The sequence below is a fragment of the Schistocerca piceifrons genome, chromosome 9 (genome assembly GCF_021461385.2).
Source record: "Schistocerca piceifrons isolate TAMUIC-IGC-003096 chromosome 9, iqSchPice1.1, whole genome shotgun sequence".
NCBI lineage: Eukaryota > Metazoa > Arthropoda > Insecta > Orthoptera > Acrididae > Schistocerca > Schistocerca piceifrons.
Genome location: NC_060146.1, coordinates 125295561 through 125315617, shown reverse-complemented (window position 1 = coordinate 125315617; position 20057 = coordinate 125295561). Strand labels below are relative to the sequence as shown.

At 44.4% G+C, this 20057-nt stretch overlaps 1 protein-coding gene across 1 annotated transcript in view; it reads right to left on the bottom strand.

The window, feature by feature from the left end:
- Positions 1-19843, bottom strand: part of LOC124716750 (connectin-like) — a 417126-nt gene extending 397283 nt beyond the window's left edge. Inside the window, exon 1 of the mRNA XM_047243292.1 lies at positions 19616-19843. The gene's annotated coding sequence lies outside the window, so the exon portion shown is untranslated. The remainder of the gene's footprint in view (positions 1-19615) is intronic.
- Between the last annotated feature and the right edge of the window lie 214 nt (positions 19844-20057).

The following is a 20057-nucleotide window of genomic DNA, read 5'->3' as shown; positions in this document are numbered from 1 at the left end:
GTTATAATAAAGTGTGTTCAAACTTGATCGTTAGTTCTTTCCTGCCGAATGCAGGGCACTACAGAATGGGCGATGAGGAGACACTGTTGGTAACTCTTGGATCATCCAGGAGGTCAGTTGCTCAACACTTGCATGCCATTTCGCCTGTATACATCTCTGTAGCCATCTTTACATTCCTGTCATCTGTTACCCTTGGTGCACAACAGTTGCCTCGGGGCCTGTTTTGGATTGTTTATCATGCAATGTATACTTTAACCATAGCGGCATGATTAAAGGTTACAAACTTAGTAGTTTCGCCCTTGGCCCAAAAGCCATTTGCCTATTTGGATGTCAGACAAATAGTTCCGTTCCACTTTACGACAACATCAGCACTGTTTACCGCATCTCCCCAATACGCTTTATGTACCCTCCACTGCTAGTGCTGCCACCTGCTGTCTGTGACTCTTGCACGTTGACGTCGCTCACAGGCCACATTATTGTAACTGCATCATGTATTAGTTTGAAGAGCTAATCAAGAGAAAGGAAGTGGGTGTCAAAATTAATGCTGCCGGTGATGATGTTGGGAATGGCTCGTTTCAATGTTTTTATTTAGGAAGAATGCAGTGCAATGGCGTTCCGCCTCTGTAGACTCTCCTAGCTCGGTCTGCGTTGGGTGTAGTACAAAGTAAAACTGTCTGCATCGAGAGGTAAATAGAGGAAGCGACGGAGGCAGGAAAAAATAAGCTATGCCGCTTGGAAAGCGTCTGCAGGCGCCGGCAGCATCTCTGTGGCAGTAACGACGCCGTAAAGTGGGCCAGGTAATTTGTGAGGTCATTGCCTGCCCTGGGCGTTGCCCCAACCTCGCGTCTAGCACGCTGGAGCTCGTGAGGCTGGTGGGCGTAGCTGCTTGGTCTCTGGAGGACGCAGGCGGCTATTGTCTCCGGTTTGGAGGAGCCTGGGCCGACGGGAGACAAGACAGCATCACAAGGGATCGGTCGGACCAGTAGTCGCTCTGAAGGTTGATGTGGCGGGGCTCGAGGTAGTAAACAACGCTGCGGAAGGAGCGACCGGGCAGCATTTGTATGTACACTGGTGACCAAAATTAAGGCAACAAACACCTGTTTCCCCATATCGTGTGTAATTAACATTGTAATCACATAAAAGGTCAATAGACGTCGGTACAATCATGCTCTTCACGGAAGATGGTATTCCGGTCAATGCAGAACCACGCCAACGATGACATCAGGGCACCTATCAAACAGGTAGTGTTTTCTGGGTAGTCCCACATCCTCAGTAGCTGTGTATAGCGCCAGTGATCTTGCAGTATGGCACAAAGAAGGCGCCTACCAGACTGCGGTGGAGGGCCATAAGAAGAATGGAAGCAGGACAGTCACAAACAGATGTGGCCCGAAGGCTTAATGTGAAGCGTTCTGTTGTTTCTAGGATGTGGCGATAGTTTATGCAGACCATATCTGTATCCCAGAGACCAGAGCATGGCCGACTACGAGTGATATCAAAAGGAGAGGACCATTATTTGGCCATAAGAGAACTACGGTAGCACCTTAGTATTGCATGGGAACTGGTATCTGACTTCGTAGCATCCACTGGAGGTGTTGTATCGAGACAAACGGCGTACAGAAGGCTTCGGTAGAGTAGCCTTTATTGGCGGGGACCTTCTGTAATTGTATCTCTGGTTCGTCTACTCAAAAGGACACGTCTAGAGCGGAGTCGTCATCATGCCATCTCGACGGTCGAACATTGCGCCAATGTTCTTTTCGCAGATGAGTCTCGATTTTGTCTGGAGATTGATTCTCGACGCATTCACATCTGGAGGTCACGTGGAACACTATTTCGAAATACAAACGTTTTGGCTAGAGACACGTGATGCATCTCTCCATGCTGCCCTATCTAGAGCACGTCTCTTCGTCTCTGCATAACTGTTGCAACCTACCATCAGAAAATACATGAAAAACATTTTTTTTTCATTAGACTGTCACATACAACTCTTTTTCTTAAATGCTTTTCATATTATAGCCAGTCTGTACTTTCTGTTGTTCTGCACTGGCCATCATAAATTATTTTCTGCCCAAATTACATAGCTAGTTTACTATTTTAGGGTTTATTTCCTAATCTACCTAATTTCATCATTACTTCGGTAAATCTGATTACATTCTGTTACCCTTACTTTATTTTTGTTCATGTCCGTCTTATAACCTTTCTGCAAGACATTATCCATACAGATCAAGTGCTCGTACAGTACCAGCGTTGTTGTAGCCTTGTTCTTTCTACTCACTGAACTTTAATTCCTTCTCCAACTTTTCTTTTGTTTCCTTTACTGTTCACTATATATACGGATTGAATAATATCGAGGATAGGCTAGAGCCCTGTATCACTCCCTTCTCAATCTGCTCATCATTCACGTTTTTCGACTCATGTACTTGCAGTTTTGTTACCGTACATCTCTCATTCTCTGTATTTTATTTCTGTTATGTTCGGAATTTTTTTTTTAATTAACAAGAGTCACTATCGCAGAATAATATGTTTGCAAACGCACTGTTCGCTAGCACCACCAACCACGCGCCCTTGCGACCATTGTACCATCTCCACTATACATACAGGGTGTCTCAAGCCTTTTGGGTCAAATTGAAACAGAAGCGATTCTATTGAGATAGGAAACCAATGATCGGAAACGCTCATTTATTGAGTTATGAACTCACGGAGAACGCGCCATAACAATAACCTAGCTCATAGTAACTGTTCAAAAAGCATGCATGGCAACGGAGGAAGAAATTCCACCGCACTGTCCCAAAGGTCGTAGGAGACAAGCAGGTCTTCATCTATATCTGCGGAGGTTTCATACATCACTGCCTTAACATAGGCCCAGAGGAAAAACGTCCAGAGGTGTGAGATCCGGCAATTGTGCTGGGAGTGGGACAGCATCTTTGCTTCTAATCCAGCTGTTGTGTGTCCGTACGTGTCACTCGCACATGTTAACGTCGGAGACACTGCTGCACCGTCGTACTGAACTCACATCCTTTCACGGGCAACAAGGGTATGGCCTGGCATGCACCGTTGCAATAGATACATTGAAAGTGGCTGTCGTCACTTAGAACGATCACAGTGAGCTACGATGTTGTTGCGTGATGTACGCTGTGTTTGTCATTAACACAATAGGCATACACATTTCCGATCACTGGTTCCGTATGTCAATATAATCTTTCCAAAAAATCCAAGACCACCAAACGGCTTCGCAAATACCGTTTACACGCCCCATTTCACATTGCTTCATGTGTTACCTGTCACGAATTCTCATTTAGCTTACTGAAAATATCTGCAGGGTTTCACTCCTTATACATGTTAAGCCTACACCATACGTGTCCTGCCGCAAGGTATTAGCCGAGCGGTCTGGGGCGCTGCAGTCATGGACTGTGCGGCTAATCCCGGCGGAGGTTCGAGTCCTCCCTCCGGCATTGGTGTGTGTGTGTTTGTCCAAAGGATAATTTAAGTTAAGTAGTGTGTAAGCTCAGGGACTGATGACCTTAGCAGTTAAGTCCCATAAGATTTCACATACATTTGAACATTTTTTATACGTTTCCTGATTTCCTGTAAGCACGAATCCGGGAAACTGTACGACATGATATCTATAATTAATAAATGCCGTGTCAACCAGAGATCCGTGCTTTACCACCATCTCCAGCTCAAAAGTTAAACTAACAATGTTACTGCCGTTAGTTTGGATGTCTATACAGCCATCTCCGTAAAAAGGCTTTTTTACAAGATCAGTGTAGAGGTTGGTTCTTATTAACGTTGGAAAACCCCCGAAGCGACGCATATGACTCTGTACAAGTAATTTAAGACTAACGGGGCCGCAAATGTCGGGAAATACCCCAAAAGTGCGTGACAAACATTGGACATATCATCAGATGTCGTACCTCGCTGCAGTGGCTAGCCTATAGGTCTGTCGCACCCGATCATCCCAACCCAAATATTCACGTAGGTGTGACTCCAGGGCCACGGGCACGACCTAAGCTCGTAGGGCGCAGAGTTCCAGTCTTGCGCGTGGCAGGCAGTATTCGATTGCACTGCGTTAAATAATTGTGTGTTTACATTTTACTATGTTATATGCCGGTCTCCGGTCTCCACTGGTTTACTGCAAAGGACAGTACGATAGAAACCTAGCGTATTCCGTCACTAGTAAGCGAGGTTCAAACGGCTCTGAGCACTATGCGACTTAACTTCTGAGGTCATCAGTCCCCTAGAACTTAGAACTACTTAAACCTAACTAACCTAAGGACATCACACACATCCATGCCCGAGGCAGGATTCGAACGTGCGACCGTTGCGGTCGCTCGGTTCCAGACAGTAGCGCCTAGAACCGCACGGTAGTAAGTGAGTATAGGCTTTATAACTGCGTCGCTACCAGTAAATGGCCTACGTTTTCTTTACTAAATAAAATCCGTAAGCAAAAACAGAAGGGGCAAAAGTAAAGAAACACATGATAAGAAGAGCTTTTGCTTGGTTACAGTGAAGATGATGAGGATCAATACCCATACTCCTTGACAGAGCGTAGGGGAACGATGCTAGAGACCCGCACCGCCGTACTTGGCAAGGTCCTACTGGACGTGGTTTGCCACTACCTTTTCCGGCCGTAATTCGGATGAATGATGATGACGAAGACGATACAACAACACCCAGTCATCTCGAGGCAGGTGAAAGTCTCTGATCCCACCGAGAATCGAACCCGGGACCCGGTGATCGGAAAGCGAGAACGCTATCGTGAGACCACGAACTTACAGTGAGGATAATTATTCTGAAACTTCTACATTTTCGAAAAAACAGCAGCCCCGTAGAGCTACGCGCAGCGTTCTCCCCTACCAGCGAGGGTAGGATGGTTGTAGGATCAACAGGCTCATCCGCTTAACATGTACGTCACCTGGTGACGTCACATATTCAACATTGCCATCCATTCTGGTGTACTTCCGGAGATTTACGGTCCCATGTGTCTCCTATTGAATTACTGGTCTCAGCGCCATCTAGGTCACTTTGAGTTTCTTTTTAGATACTAATAACAGTCTCTCTGTACATCTTCCACCAATATTTCTAACTTGTAGAATTCCGGTCTGATTTCTACGCAGGAAACTGTTATTCATTTTAATACCCAAAGATGTTTTGCAAAATTTCCGGCATAATTTTCATTAAATGTGTCTATTCCGGTTTGGGAAACGTAAATACGTTTTAAGAAATAATTTTTACGACAAACATTTTACGTCTATTGTGTTTATTGTCTTGCTGTACAGGAAGTTAGATATTACATTTATAGATAGAATGACTTGTTGAGTCGCCATCTGGCTCACAATAACTTCTTTCGTTACAGATAACAAGATATAATATTAATAAAAAAGAATTTTTTAATTAATATTGTAGCTTGTTATCTGTAGCGAAACAAGTTATTGTTAGGCCAGATGGCGACTCAACAAGTCAATGTACCTATAAATGTAATTTGGCGTCGAGGAAGCACATACACGGTATCGTTAACTCGTCAAGTAACTTCGAAATAATTAATAACTAATGGCAAGGTATAAAATATGAACTTTAAAATTTTCCGGAGAGATGAATATTCAAAAAAGTTTAAGGGTTTGCCCTCGGAGTCTTTCGCGACGGGATAAATGAATAAAACGTTCTTGGTTTTCAAGCCTCGTCAGTTCGAATGAAATACTGGAGCTTTCGATTACCATCTCCGCCATCGTCGTCAGGAGTTCGCTGACACACTGAAGTCAGTGAACTCATGACGACGATGGCGGGGATGGTAATCGAAAGCTCGAGGAATTTATTCAAATTGACGCGGCTTCAAAACCGATAACGTTTCGTTCTGGTTTATGGGTTGCTGCTGGCCGTCGTTTATCTCGAGTTCTCGAAATTTCGACGACACCTGCAAGGCATCTTCAGTATCTTCGGTTGCTCACCTGAAGATTAGCCATCGAAGATACTGAGGTTGACTTGTAGCTGCCCAGTCGAGTTATCGTGAACTGCAGTTAAAGACTATCAGCAGCAAGCTACAAACTTCTTTTAATAAGATATAAAGTAACAAAAAGACAATGTTGCAGCACCAAACGTTCTACGGAAGACATTAATCTCAGTAGACATAAAATTCCTTTAGGCCTGAATATTGTTTCGGTAACCACTAGGTGAAACAAGTCTGCATTTCACAGACCTGAATGAAATTACCCACTGATAATGGCACAAGAAAGCCGTAACACTTTAGGGCGTTAAGAAGAAAAGTTGCGAGCATAACTGGCGGGCTGGAATTTTCATGATTAAATCTGCCGGCACTGCTTCTGTTATAGCATGGAAACGAAATAATGATTGATTCTAAATGAAACAAACAGTATTGATACAGATTTGCGTACTTCTGTATATACTCGTAATTTGTAAACCAAAAGGGTCTGCCACATCGTCCAGTCTATGCACGTAACAACGATCAGAAGTGTACTTGGCGCCTTCACACAGGAAGCTTTCGTGGAAACAAGCTGGTGATAACGCTGTGTGGGAGCATAAAGATAATGTCTTTCCCGAGCGCCGCCGGCGCCAAGGCAGCGAGGAACATTCGGAGACGGAGAAAATCTCCTGCGCATGTAGTAGTGCTGCCACGATCACGATGCTGTCGCTTTTCCACAACTTAGGTGTGCACATTTTCGACGGTCCCAAACTTGTTTGGGAGTCGCTTCCCTATCGAACGTAACAGCAACGAAAGCCTATTAGCCGAATTTGCACACTGCTGGCGGTTTACGCTAAGAACCTGAACCTTATGCCGTGTCTGAAAATAACTTCCTGCGGAAGTAAAGGAGGTCAAATTCACGCACTACAGTAGTAGAAGTGACAAGCTACTGTCGAACAGGGAAACTAAGTTACCGAAAATATGAGGAAAGGATGTGGTGGCTAGGTGCGCCGTTTGGCGGGAGTGTAGCAGCCACACCTGGGCAGTCAGTTTGAGAGAGCAGTTAGGAGAAATGGCAGCAGGTTGCAGGTTAACATACAGTATAAGATCAAAAGTATCCGGACATATGGCTGAAAATGACTTACAAGTTCGGGGGCACCCTCCATCGGTAATGGTGGAAGTCAATGTGGTGTTGGCCCACCCTTAGTCTTGATGACAGCTTCCACTCTCGCAGGCATACGTTCAATCGCGTGCTGGATGGTTCCTTGGGGTATGGCAGCCCAGTATTCACTGAGTGCTGCACTGAGGAGAGGTATCGATGTCGGCCGGTGAGGCCTGGCACGAAGTCTGCGTTCCAAAACACCGCAAAGCTGTTCTATAGGATTCAGGATTAGGACACTGTGCAGGCCAGTCCATTACAGGGATGTTAATGTCGTGTAACCACTGCGTCACAGGCCGTGCGTTATGAACAGGTGCTCGATCGTGTTGGATGCAATCGCCATCCCAGAATTGCTCTTCAACAGTGGGGAGCAAGAACGAGCTGAAAACATAGTGCTGTGATAGGGCGAAGCAAAACAACAAGCTGTGCAAGCCCTTTCCATGAAAAACACGACCAAATCATAACAACACCTCCTTCGAATTTTACTGTTGGCACTACGCACGCTGGCAGATGTCTTTGATCAGGCATTCGTAATTTCCACACCCCGCCATCGGATCGCCACATTGTGTGCCTCGATTCGTCACTCCACACAACGTTTTTCCACTGTTCAATCGTCGAATGTTTACTCTCCATACTCCAAGCGAAGAGACGTTCGGCATTTACCGGCGTGATGTGTGGCTTATGAGCAGCCGCTTGACCATGAAATCCAAGTTTTCTCAACTCTCGCCTGACTCTCATAGTACTTGCAGTGGATCCTGATGCATTTTGGAATTCCTGATGGTCAGGATAGATGTCCGCCTATTACACATTATTACCGTCTTCAACTGTCGGCGGTCTCTGTCAGTCAACAGACGTGGTCTGCCTGTACGCTGTTGTGCTGTACGTCTACCTTCACGTTTCCCATCACTATCACATCGGAAACAGTGGACCTAGGGTTGTGTAGGAGTGTGGAAATCTCGCGTACCGACGTATGACACAAGTGACACCCAATCACCCGATTATGTTCGAAGTCAGTGAGTTCCGCGGGGCGCCCCATTCCTCTCTCTATCGATCTCTAATAACTACTGAGGTCGCTGATATGGAGTACCTGGCAGTAGCTAGCAGCACAATACACCTAACATGAAAAACGTGCGTTTTTGTCGGTGTCAGGATACTTTTGATCACACAGTGTACTTAAGACGTGGCAGTATCGGAGCTTTAGACATGAATTCGGATTTATGAGGACCGTAGTGTCTATGGTATTTGCAGATTTCCAGAGGGCTTTGGACACAGTGGCTCCACTGCAGATTGTTAACAAAGGGCCGGGAATACCGAATACGTTCCCAGACTCGTGTGTGGTCCGACGGGTTGTTAACGGGGCTTGTACACCTGTGCACCTTGAGGCTAGTCGCTGTGAGGTTGTGCGCGCCGCACACGCAAGTACCGGTACGCCTGCAGGTGCTTGCCTCTTCCTCCACATGTTGGTGCGAGTGGTTCCATTCACACCTGTGTTCACACTGCGTGCCTCTACTTCCGCGTGGGGCAAGTTAAACAGTCGCACAACGACTGCAGGCGTGGCGCATAAGCGGACCTCAAGTGATGAAACCCAATACATTGCCCTGAGGTTGAGAGATCATCACAGACAAGAGACAACGAAACTCTGTCTTGAAACTGGCAGAGATCCCAAAGAGATTTTGGTCGTATATAAAGTACACCAGCGGCAAGACGAAATCAGTATCTTCACTACACTGCGTAATAGCAACGGACATTGCTGATAACAGTGCCACTAACGCAGTCTTGTGTCTACGAATCCTGCCTTCTCGGTTCTCTAGACAATCAATGAAACTCGTATTAATGAGTTTTATTACAACAAGAAAATTACGATACTTAACTTTGCTAGATGTGTCGCAAGCATAGGGCGACATAAAAAATAATCTGTCTTCTTCAGAGTAGTCAAATGCAAGTCTGTGTTACGTAGAGCTGGCTAACGAAGTCAGTAACGTTGATGCTGCTATCGAAGTGCCCAAATTGAAGCTGCTATCGAAGGGGGCCCGCTATCAGTCGAGAGTTCACGTAGGGGCCGCTGCTGTCAAATCAAATGTGCAAATGTGTGTGAAATCTTATGGGACTTAACTGCTAAGGTCATCAGTCCCTAAGCCTACACACTACTTAATCTAAATCGTCCTAAGGACAAACACACACACCCATGCCCGGGGGGAGGACTCGAACCTCCGCCGGAACCAGCCGCACAGTCCATGACCGCAGCGCCTGAGACCGCTTTGCTAATCCCGCGCGGCGCCGCTGCTGTCACGTTGTCGTCCTGGAAAGGGGTCGGTCGGCGAGCGATTGGCTGACCATCTTCTCACAGCCGTCTCTTCTTTTTCGTTCCCGACTGGAGTGCCGGCGCTTGACCTAACGCCGTAACACGCAGAGTTACTGAATACGAGAGTGAGATTTTCACTCTGCAGCGGAGTGTGCGCTGATGCGAAACTTCCTGTCAGATTAAAACTGTGTGCCAGACCGATACTCGAACTCGGGATCTTTGCCTTTCGCGGCCAATTGCTCTACCAGCTTTTTTTTCATATTGTTCGTTGTTGATCGTTGTGTTTGGTTGTTGCGGACGTCTCATGACATCCGGTCAAGTTCGTTGTTGATCCTTCCACTCAGTTTTTTATGACGGAGGCCAACCAGCTCTGCCGGCACCATCGGAGCTACCCAAGCACGACTCACAACTCGTCGTCTCAGCTTCAATTCTGCCAGTACCTCGTCTCCTACATTCTAAACTTCACAGAAGCTCTTCGGCGAACCTGGAGAACTAGCACTCCGGGAAGAAAGGATATTGCGGAGACATGGTTTTGCCACAGCCTGGAGGGATGTTTCCAGAATGAGATTTTTACTCTGCAGCGGAGTATGCGCTGATATGAAACTTACTGAATACTGTTTTCCGAGATTTCGCTACTAAAGAAGCGGAAGTAAATATTCCGGAATTCGAATCAAGAACGACAGCCAACATGAGTAGCATAGATTTAGATATCCTCATCGTAGAGAAATAGCTCAAATCACTAAATAAAGACATGGCCTCTGGCCGAGACTGCATATTAGTTAGGCTCTTTTCATCAGAGTATGCTTGTACAATAGCTCCATATATAGCAATCATATACAACAGCTCGCTCATCGAAAGATTCGTACCTAGGACCTGGAAAGTTGCGCAGGTCACACCAACACTCAAGAAAGGATTTGTAGGAGTAATCCTCTGAATTACGGACTCACATCGCTTACGTCGATTTGCAGTAGGATTTGGAGTCGTCAGGAGTTCGATAGTTATGACTAACCTCAAAGATAGCGATTTTTCGACAAGTAACCAAAACGGATTTAGAAAATTTAGCCTTGTGAAACACAACTACCTTATTAGTCTCACGAAGTAATGAGTGCTATCGACAGGAAATGTCAAACTGATTCCATATTTTTAGATTTACAGAACGTTACACCGTTCTTCACGAGCGACATATAATCCAATTGCGTGCCCATAGTGTATCGTCTTAGTTGTGCGACTGGTTTCATTATTTCCTGTCAGAAAGGTTACAGTTCGTAGTAATTGACGGAACGTCATTTTACCAACGAAGTCGTACAGGTTCTCTGCTGTTCCTCATATATATAAACGGTTTACAAGGCAACGTTAGCAGCCTTCATAAATTATTTTAGGATGGTGCTGTCATTTACTGTCTTGTAAAGTGATCAGATGATTAAAACCAATTGCAAAATGATATTGGAAAGACATCTTTAAGGTGAGAAAAGTGCTACTGACCAATAATGAAAAGTGTGAGGCCATCCTCATAAGTACTGAAAGGAATCCATTAAACTTCGCTTACACGATAAATCACACTAACACAAGGCTGTGAATTCAATTAAATACTTCGGGATTATAACTACGAATAACATAAATGGGAACGATCATTTAGATAATATTATGGCGAGAGCACACCAAAGTTAGCGATTTATTGACAGAACACTTAAAACACTTAGAGAGCGCAGCAGGTAAGAGACAGCGTGTACAACGCTTGTCCGTCCTTTTCTAGAATATTGCTGCGTGGTGTGGCATCCGCATCAGATAGAATTGCCGGAGAACATCGCATATGTTCAGATAAGGGCAGCTCGTTTTGCATTATCGCGAAAGAGGGTGCAGAGTGCCACGGATATGACACACGAATTGAGCTGGCAATCATTAACACAAAGGCGTTTTTCGTCGCGGCAGGATGTTCTCACGAAACCCTCCAGCCGGAGGTTCGAGTCCTCCCTCGGGCATGGGTGTGTGTGTTGTCCTTAGCGTAAGTTAGTTTAAGTAGTGTGTAAGTATAGGGACCGATGACAGCAGTTTGGTCCCTTAGGAATTCACATACATCTGAACATTTTTATTTTTTTATTTTAATCACCCACTTTCTCCTCCGAATGCGAAAATATTTTGCTGATTAGCAACAGCACAGGGAGAAATGATCATCATAATAAAATAAATCAGAGCTCGTACGGAAAAGTTTAAGTCTCCGTTTTTGCCGCGCGCTTTTCGTGAGTGGAACGGCGGAGAAACAGATTGAAGGTGGTTCGATGATCTCTGTGCAAGGCACTTAAATGTGAATTGCTGGGTAATCATGTCGACGTAGATGGAGATGTAGACGTAGATGTAGAAGTAGAAGGTTATCGTCAAGAGTGCTCCATGGAAGTGTGAGAGACCGCTGTTATTCACTACATATGTACATGATTTGACGGATAAACTGAGAATCAGTGCGCGACGGTTTGCTACTGATGTTGTGGTGTACAGGAAAGTGTGGTTGTTGAGTGACTTTACAAAGGAACGTGGTGACTTAGACACAGTTTCTATTTGGAGTGATGAATTACACCTTGCTCTAAATGTAGAGAAACATATGTTAAAGCAGATGTGTAGGAAAACAACCCTATAATACAGTAAGATCGGTGAGCTGTTTGACACAGTCATGTCGGTTAAGGATCTGGGCGTGACGTCGCGAAGCGATATGGACTGGAGCGAGCATGTAAAGACGATAGTACGGAGCGTAAATGGTGCACTTCGGTTTATCGGGAGAACTTTAGAAAACTTTATCCCATCTCTAAAGAATCCGCGTATAGAACATTTTAGTGCAACCCATTTTTGAAGTTTGGAATTACCAGCAGGTCAGATTAAAGTAAGGCATCGAAGTAGTTCAAAAGTCTGCTGCTAGATCTGTTACAGGTAGGTTCGGTGAACACGCGAATATTACCGACTTTCTAGAGGGAAGAGGACGTTCTTTTTTTCTACGGAACGTTGTTCAAAAACTTTAGAGAAACCGAAGTTGTGGGTGACTGAAGAATGATTCTACGATCACAGACGAACACTTCGCGAATAGAAGATGACAGAAATTAGGACTCGTACCCAAGACATAGATCTACACATTCGCTTTTTCGCTCGCTCCATTTGTGACTACGGAATGATAATAGTGGAAAGTACCCTCAGCGATGCGTGATATGGTAGCTTGATGGTTACTAGTCTAGAGGTAGCTGCAGACTTTCAGCATCCTAGGGGCTATGTTCTCACAGATATAAACCGTAGCACACAACGACACGTCGCCATACCAACACGGGATATTAAATGTACACGAAGGCCACCGCGAATTGTTGCGTATTTAACTGACACGCGGAGAGTGTTACATAGACACTGAGAAACTTTCATAGAACAGATACCAGCTATCATCCTGAGCATTACTTACGAAGCTCCATGAGCCGTTTTAAGAGGCGAATCCACATTTATTAGAAATATGGATGTGCCTCTATACACGGTCTTTCAAAGTACGACCAAAAGACTTCGAGGGGATGCAGAAGGTGTCTTACGGAATGGAATGAGGATAGGAAACCGTGTCGCAAAACATCATGCAACTAAGCTACAGTGCTTCGAAGCTATAAGCGCCGGAGGATATACACTGAACAGCCAAAGAAACTGGTACAGCTGCCTAATATCGCAAAAGTGCCGCAACACGACATAGCATGAACTCTACCAACGCCTGAAGTATTACTGGCGGGAACTGACACCATGATTCCTGCAGCGCTGTCCATAAATCCGCAAGAGTACGGCGGGGTGGAGAACTCTTCTGAACAGAACGTTCCAACGAATCCCAGATATGCTCAATAATGTTCATGTCTCTGGACTCTGGTGGCCAGCGGAAGTGTTTAAAATCAGGTGTTCCTGTAGGCACTCTGTAGCAATTCGCACGTCTGGGGTGTCGCATTGTCCTGTTGGAATTGCCTAAGTCCGTCTGAATGCACAATGGACATGAATGAATGCAGGTGATCAGACAAGATGCTTACGAACGTGTCACCTGTCACAGTCGTATCTACACGTATTGGGGTCTCGTATCACTCCAACTGCATACGCCCCAAACCATTAGAGCCTTTACCAGTTTGAACTGTCCCCTGCTGACCTGCATGGTCAATGGATTCATGAGACTGTCTCCATACCCGCGCACGACCATGCGCTCGATGAAATTTGAATCGATTCAAATCCGACCACGCAACTTGCTTCCCGTCATCAATGTCGGTGTGGATGGGCCAGGCGAGGCCTGCAGTCATAAAGGGTACACAAGCGGGCCGTCGGCTCCGAAAGCCCATGTCGATGATGTTTCATTGAACTGTTTTCTTCAGTCATCGTTGGTCCCGTTTTCTGGTCGCAACGATGTAGGAGATTTGATGTTTTACCGGACTCCTGATATTTACGTACACTCGTGAAATGTTTGTAGGGGAAAACCCCTTCATCGCTACCTCGGAAATGTTGTATTCCATCGCTCGTTCACCGATTATAACACCACGTTCAAATTCACTTTTATCTTGATAAACTGCCACTGTAGCAGCAGGAACCGATCTACAGCTTCGGCTGACATTTGTCTTATATAGACGTTGCCGACCGCAGCGCCGTAATCTTCCTGTTTACATATCTCTGTATTTGAATACGCATGCCCGTACCAGTTTCTTTGGGGTGTCAGTATAACGTTGGAGGCACACTGATTGAATCCATTATTCAGTCATCGCCCATGGTACTGCTGTTGTTAAGGTTGTAAGGTAGGAAACTTTTTGAGGTAGTAGTATGAACCGAAATAAGAAAAAAACCTTTGTTAATAAATGTTGTTGTGATCTTCAGTCCTGAGACTCGTTTGATGCAGCTCTCCATGCTACTCCATCCTGTGCAAGCTCCTTCATCTCCCGGTACCTACTGCAGCCTACATCCTTCTGAATCTGCTTAGTGTATCCATCTCTTGGTCTCCCTCTACGATTTTTACCCTCCACGCTGACCGCCAATGCTAAATTTGTGATCCCTTGATGTCTCAGAACATGTCCTACCAACCGATCCCTTCTTCTAGTCACGTATGCCAGAAACATCTCTTCTCCCCAATCCTATTCAATACCTCCTCATTAGTTACGTGATCTACCCACCTAATCTTCAACATTCTTCTGTAGCACCACATTTCGAAAGCTTCTATTCTCCTCTTGTCCAAACTATTTATCGTCCATGTTTCACTTCCATACATGGCTACACTCCATAAAAATACTTTCAGAAACGACATCCTGACACTTAAATCTATATTCGATGTCAACAAATTTCTCTTCTTCAGAAACGCTTTCCTTGCCATTGCCAGTCTACATTTTATATCCTCTCTACTTCGACGGTCATCAGTTATTTTGCCCCCCAAATAGCAAAACTCCTTTACTACTTTAAGTGTCTCATTTCCTAATCTAATTCCCTCAGCATCACCCGACTTAGTTCGACTACATTCCGTTATCCTCTTTTTGCTTTTGTTGATGTTCATCTTATATCCTCCTTTCAAGACACTGTCCATTCCGTTCAACTGCTCTTCCAAGTCCTTTGCCGTCTCTGACAGAATTACAATGTCATCGGCAAACCTCAAAGTTTTTATTTCTTCTCCCTGGATTTTAATACCTACTCCAAATTTTTCTTTTGTTTCCTTCACTGCTTGCTCAATATACAGATTGAATAACATCGGGGAGAGACTACAATCCTGTCTCACTCCCTTCCCAACCACTGCTTCCCTTTCATACCCCTCGACTCTTGTAACTGCCATCTGGTTTCTGTACAAATGGTAAATAGCCTTTCGCTCCCTGTATTTTACTCCTGTCATCTTTAAAATTCGAAAGAAAGTATTCCAGTCAATAAATAAGGGCTCTACAATGAATAGATCTTCAGAAGAAGACATGTGCCTCATAGATCTGTAGGCATGCGTTTTAGAGCGCATATTTACTTGGCTATTTTGCTTGTTTTGGTTCATACTACTGCCTCTGAAAGGTGCCTCCCTACAATAATAGCGAAACGCTTCGGGTTCATGTATTCCACCCGCTTATAACTTTCGAATTGTTCGGTTACGGAGCAGGGTCCCTTACCTCAGACTGATAGAGTTATCCTGCTCCAACATCGCTAATACTCTGTATCATCATCATGGAATCAACCTGTATATGGAAACGTTTTTAGCACCTGTAACGTCGACGTTCTGCAGCCTAGCTGCATGACGTTTCTGGACACTGGTTCCTATCCTCATTTTGTTCCTCGAGGCGGCTTCTAAATCCCTTCGAAGTATGTCTGCGTAATTTTGAAACTCCCTGTAAGAATGTACGAGCGTGAATGTATGTTCCACAACTACTACCAAACCACTAGCCGATCTCATCCATACTTGTTGCATATCTCACTTACTCTTTGGAGAGAATCGCTGTTGGGGTAAGAACCACCTACATAGTATATAAAGCGATGTAGCTCATATCCATACTTTATTCGTCCAATATTTGGGAATGAGAGCATTCAGTAACGTGCAACAGACTTTACACGTCATTTCAACCGTTTACTAAACTTTTTCTCGATGACAACCCCCACCAAATGATGAAAGGATAAAAGTATGTCCCTTACTATAGTTTCATTGTTCATGCAGTAAAACTGTCACATTAAGCATGACGTTTTAATTTATTACTTCCCTACTACTAACTGTATTCGCGGCACACTTTTGGGACAGTATTCACACATACCACTGATTATTCAAGCAAAATTATATCATTGCACGACACGTAGTTCTGGAGACATGACATCATAAACACTGAGAAGTGTGGAAAGCTGCCGTATCAGAAGCTTCGAATTATTGCTTCGTTGTTGCTAACTCTATTCGCAACTCATTCCGCAGTGGGTATCCACATATGGCGCTCAATGTACGTACCAAAACATAACATTGTACGACTCATAGTTCAGAAGATATCACGTCGAATGCCGAAAATCATGAAAATCTGCCACATCATGCATGACATTTTAATTTATTACTTCTTTACTACTTACCCCACTTGCGACACGTCTTGCCAAATTCCCATTTATCACGAAATGTACTAGAAAAATTATAGCATCGGTCCTCGAATATGGTACCGTCCAAAACAAGTCCATGCTAATTTCTCTGTTCACCTCTAAATAAAGTTAAAACTCAGAAAAAATTGGTAGAGGTACATGAATACGCTGTATTCCACATATAGAGTGTTACGATTTCTCTCTTCACGTTTTCCCAACTACAGCACTGAAGTTACAACTCAATAAAAAATTCATGTTGCCCTTGATCTACATATATACGAGTATTTTAGAATTTCACTTAGCTGATGGAAGCAGTTTAGATATTCATATACATTGCCATTAAACTGAGGTTCATTTGTATTTATATTTTTCCGTCTCACCTTCTACAACACCAAAATGAAACCGCAGTAAACTGCAACTGCTCGCGTAGCGTAACGCGCAGTGCGGTAACCTGCGATACAGGTAGTGCGTCATGTCCGCTTCGAATTCAGGATACTGGTTTACGACCTTGGACTCACGCGCCAGGTTTTTAGGCGGTCTCCCACGCGCGTTTAAACAAATGCTAGGCTGGTACCCATATTCTACGTCAGTGACTACGGTACGCAAGACACACAACAAAGAGAACACGACTTCGCTACCTTAGATCACCTTGACGACTGTGGTGTCAGGAAAGGGCACCTGGCCGAAGTTAAATACATTTCTTTTATTTCACGTCTGTGTTCACAAATTTGTAGGTCCTCGGAGTATGGAGGCGAAATAAAAGAAATTTCTTCTACATTTTCGGGTCACTGTTCCATTCGCGAGCTTAACGCAACTTGTGAAATAAAGTCAAATAATAAAACAAATCCTGATACAGCAGACCTATACTAGTCGCGCTAGGGAGAAGAAGAGGAGGAAAAGAAAAAATTGGCACGTATTGAGAGAAAATAGTAAATATTTCAAAGTTTGTACATCGTTCGTTGCACATAATGTACCCAAAGATTGTGAAAGTAGACTCTCAATTGGAAGAAGTTTCGATGTTCAAATATGCTGCCATCCACCTGAAGAACGGATACTTCTGTTGGTGTTTCACCAGCAATAAAACGGACATTAAAATATAAAACGTAAAGCGGTAAATACCGATGAAGAAAATATTTTCTCTATCTTTTTGCACCATTTTTTCGCCCTTTATCTACATAAACAGTCCGACTGAACTAACAGTTTCGCAGGTTCGAATCCTGCCTCGGGCATGGATGTGTGTGATGTCCTTAGTTTAGTTAGGTTTAAGTAGTTCTAAGTTCTAGGGGACTTATGACCACAGCAGTTGAGTCCCATAGTGCTCAGAGCCCCTTTGAATTAACAGTTGGAAGAGATATTGATCTTCGAGTCCACTGCCATCCACACGAAGTCACTTCCAATTCCTCAGTTTGCCTTTCCCCACCTACAGTACGCAAATTAAAAATACGTGAACTAGTATGGACTGAGTAAAAACTGCTGTTTCATACTTTTTTGCTTCAGTTGCGGCCGTCTATCTACGCGAATACTGTTACTGTATTTAAGTCTGCTGTTACAAAAGATCTCGATTGAATACACTGCCATTCATAAGAAGTCACTTCAAATTTCTATGTTCACTTTTCACTAGCTACAGCACTCAAATAGGTAAATCCATAAAAAAGAAACGTTCGGAAACTTGCGAGTATGGCTCACGCGCCGAGGATTCCGCACAAAGTTCATCTATCTTCGGAATCGATCGTTTCAATGATTTTAACCTCTTATGGATAACAATACTGGCAAGATATCAGTATATTGACGTAAATGATCGTATGTTTTGATTGCATTGATGTAGAAGTTCAACTTTTTTACACTGCCAAGAGCCATGACAAGTCAACTCGTTCCCTAGAAAAAGGGATCTTAACAGACTGACGAACACTCAGACAACAGATGACACAGAAATAATAATTTTTCGTGTGGTACAATTACAAACTAACAACTTCCTGATTTTTTTTTTTATTTTTTGGTTGGTTCTACTGTGGAACCTTGCTTCTTGCCAAGTTTTATGATTCTAGGTCAACTGGTTCAAATGGCTCTGAGCACTATGGGACTTAACATCTGAGGTCATCAGTCCCCTAGAACTTAGAACTACTTAAACCTAACTAACCTAAAGACATCACACGCATCCATGGCCGAGGCAGGATTCGAACCTGCGATCGTAGCGGTCGCGCGGTTCCAGACTGAAGCGCCTAGAACCGCTCGGTCACAGAGGCCGGCTAGGTCAACTGGAAGCACGTTATAAGTTTTGATGACTGAGTTATCGAGCTAAAAAATATGTGACATAAATTACCGTACCTTTTGATTGAGTTTAGAAGCTTAACTTTTTTACACCACCAAGGGACCATAGTTTTAACTTCACCTGTCTACCTAAACCTGAGAAAAAAGGTCTTAACAAACGTACAGACAAACAGTCGGATAACTAATGAAAAAAATTCATGTGATATAGCTACAAATTAAAATTTTCCGATTTATTTTTCCTTTACCAGCTTCTTGCCATATTTCATGTTCCCAGGTCGACGGCAAGTGTCCTATAGGTTTTAAAGAGTTAGTTTATGAGTATCAAAATATGTAAATGGCTATATCTTTTGGCTGCATTGGCTAAGAACGTTAACGCTTTTACACCACGAAAGGTCCATAGACCTCGATACGTGACCTTAATACCTCAGGCCAATCTAGTGTAGCAGAAGAGGTGTCTTCACGGACAGACAGATAATTTTTCGTGCGATATGACTACAAATTAAAAATATCGCTGTGAAATCTTGCTTTTGGCAAATTTCATGATTCCAGGTCAACGGGAAGTATCCTTCATTTTTTGATGAGTGAGTATAGAGTGTCAAAATACATAAAACGTCGTGCTTTTTGATTTCGTTGACTTAGAAGCTTAAAGTTTTTGCAGCACCAAGGCACTAGAGATCTCACTACATAGTATAAATTTCAACTTGATACTTGACAAAATGGATATTTAACAGTCGGACAGATAGATAGACGGACAACAAGCTGATTTTTTGTGGCTTCATTTATTACAGATCGATGTACGGAAAACTAAAATTTCCTCGGCCAAATTTTTTGCGGCCCTTTACCTGTGCAAACGTGCTAAATTAATTTAAATTCACCGCTGGGAAAAAATTTTAGGTCTTGGAATCCGCTGCAATCGGCGCGAACTCACCTCTAGTTCCGGAGGCGGTCAAACTTCGCGCGAGACGGGGCGAGGGAGACCTGTTGATATGCGGCTCGCACCTGGAGACGCTGATCTGTTTATCGTCCGCTGCCCTGCCGCCGACGTGCGACGCGACGCGGTCCGCCCGTTGCTCCGTGTTGCAGACGACGCGCGCCACCGGACTTGCCAGCTAGTGTGCGTGCGACCCTTGCCGTATCCTAGCTGCCGCCGCCACCGCAGCCAACAATCGACTGGCCGCCGCCGCCGCCTCCCGGTACAAAGTTACCCGCGCCTCTGGCAGCTGCGGCCGGAGTCCGCACCGCGGCGCCACCGTCGCCGCAGCTCCCTGTCGCTGACGGCCACCGTCCGGCGAGGCGAGACTACCTCTCAAACCGACGCGGTGTCGCTGATGGACCAACAGGCAGGGGGAGGCCCCCACACGCAGTGCGTC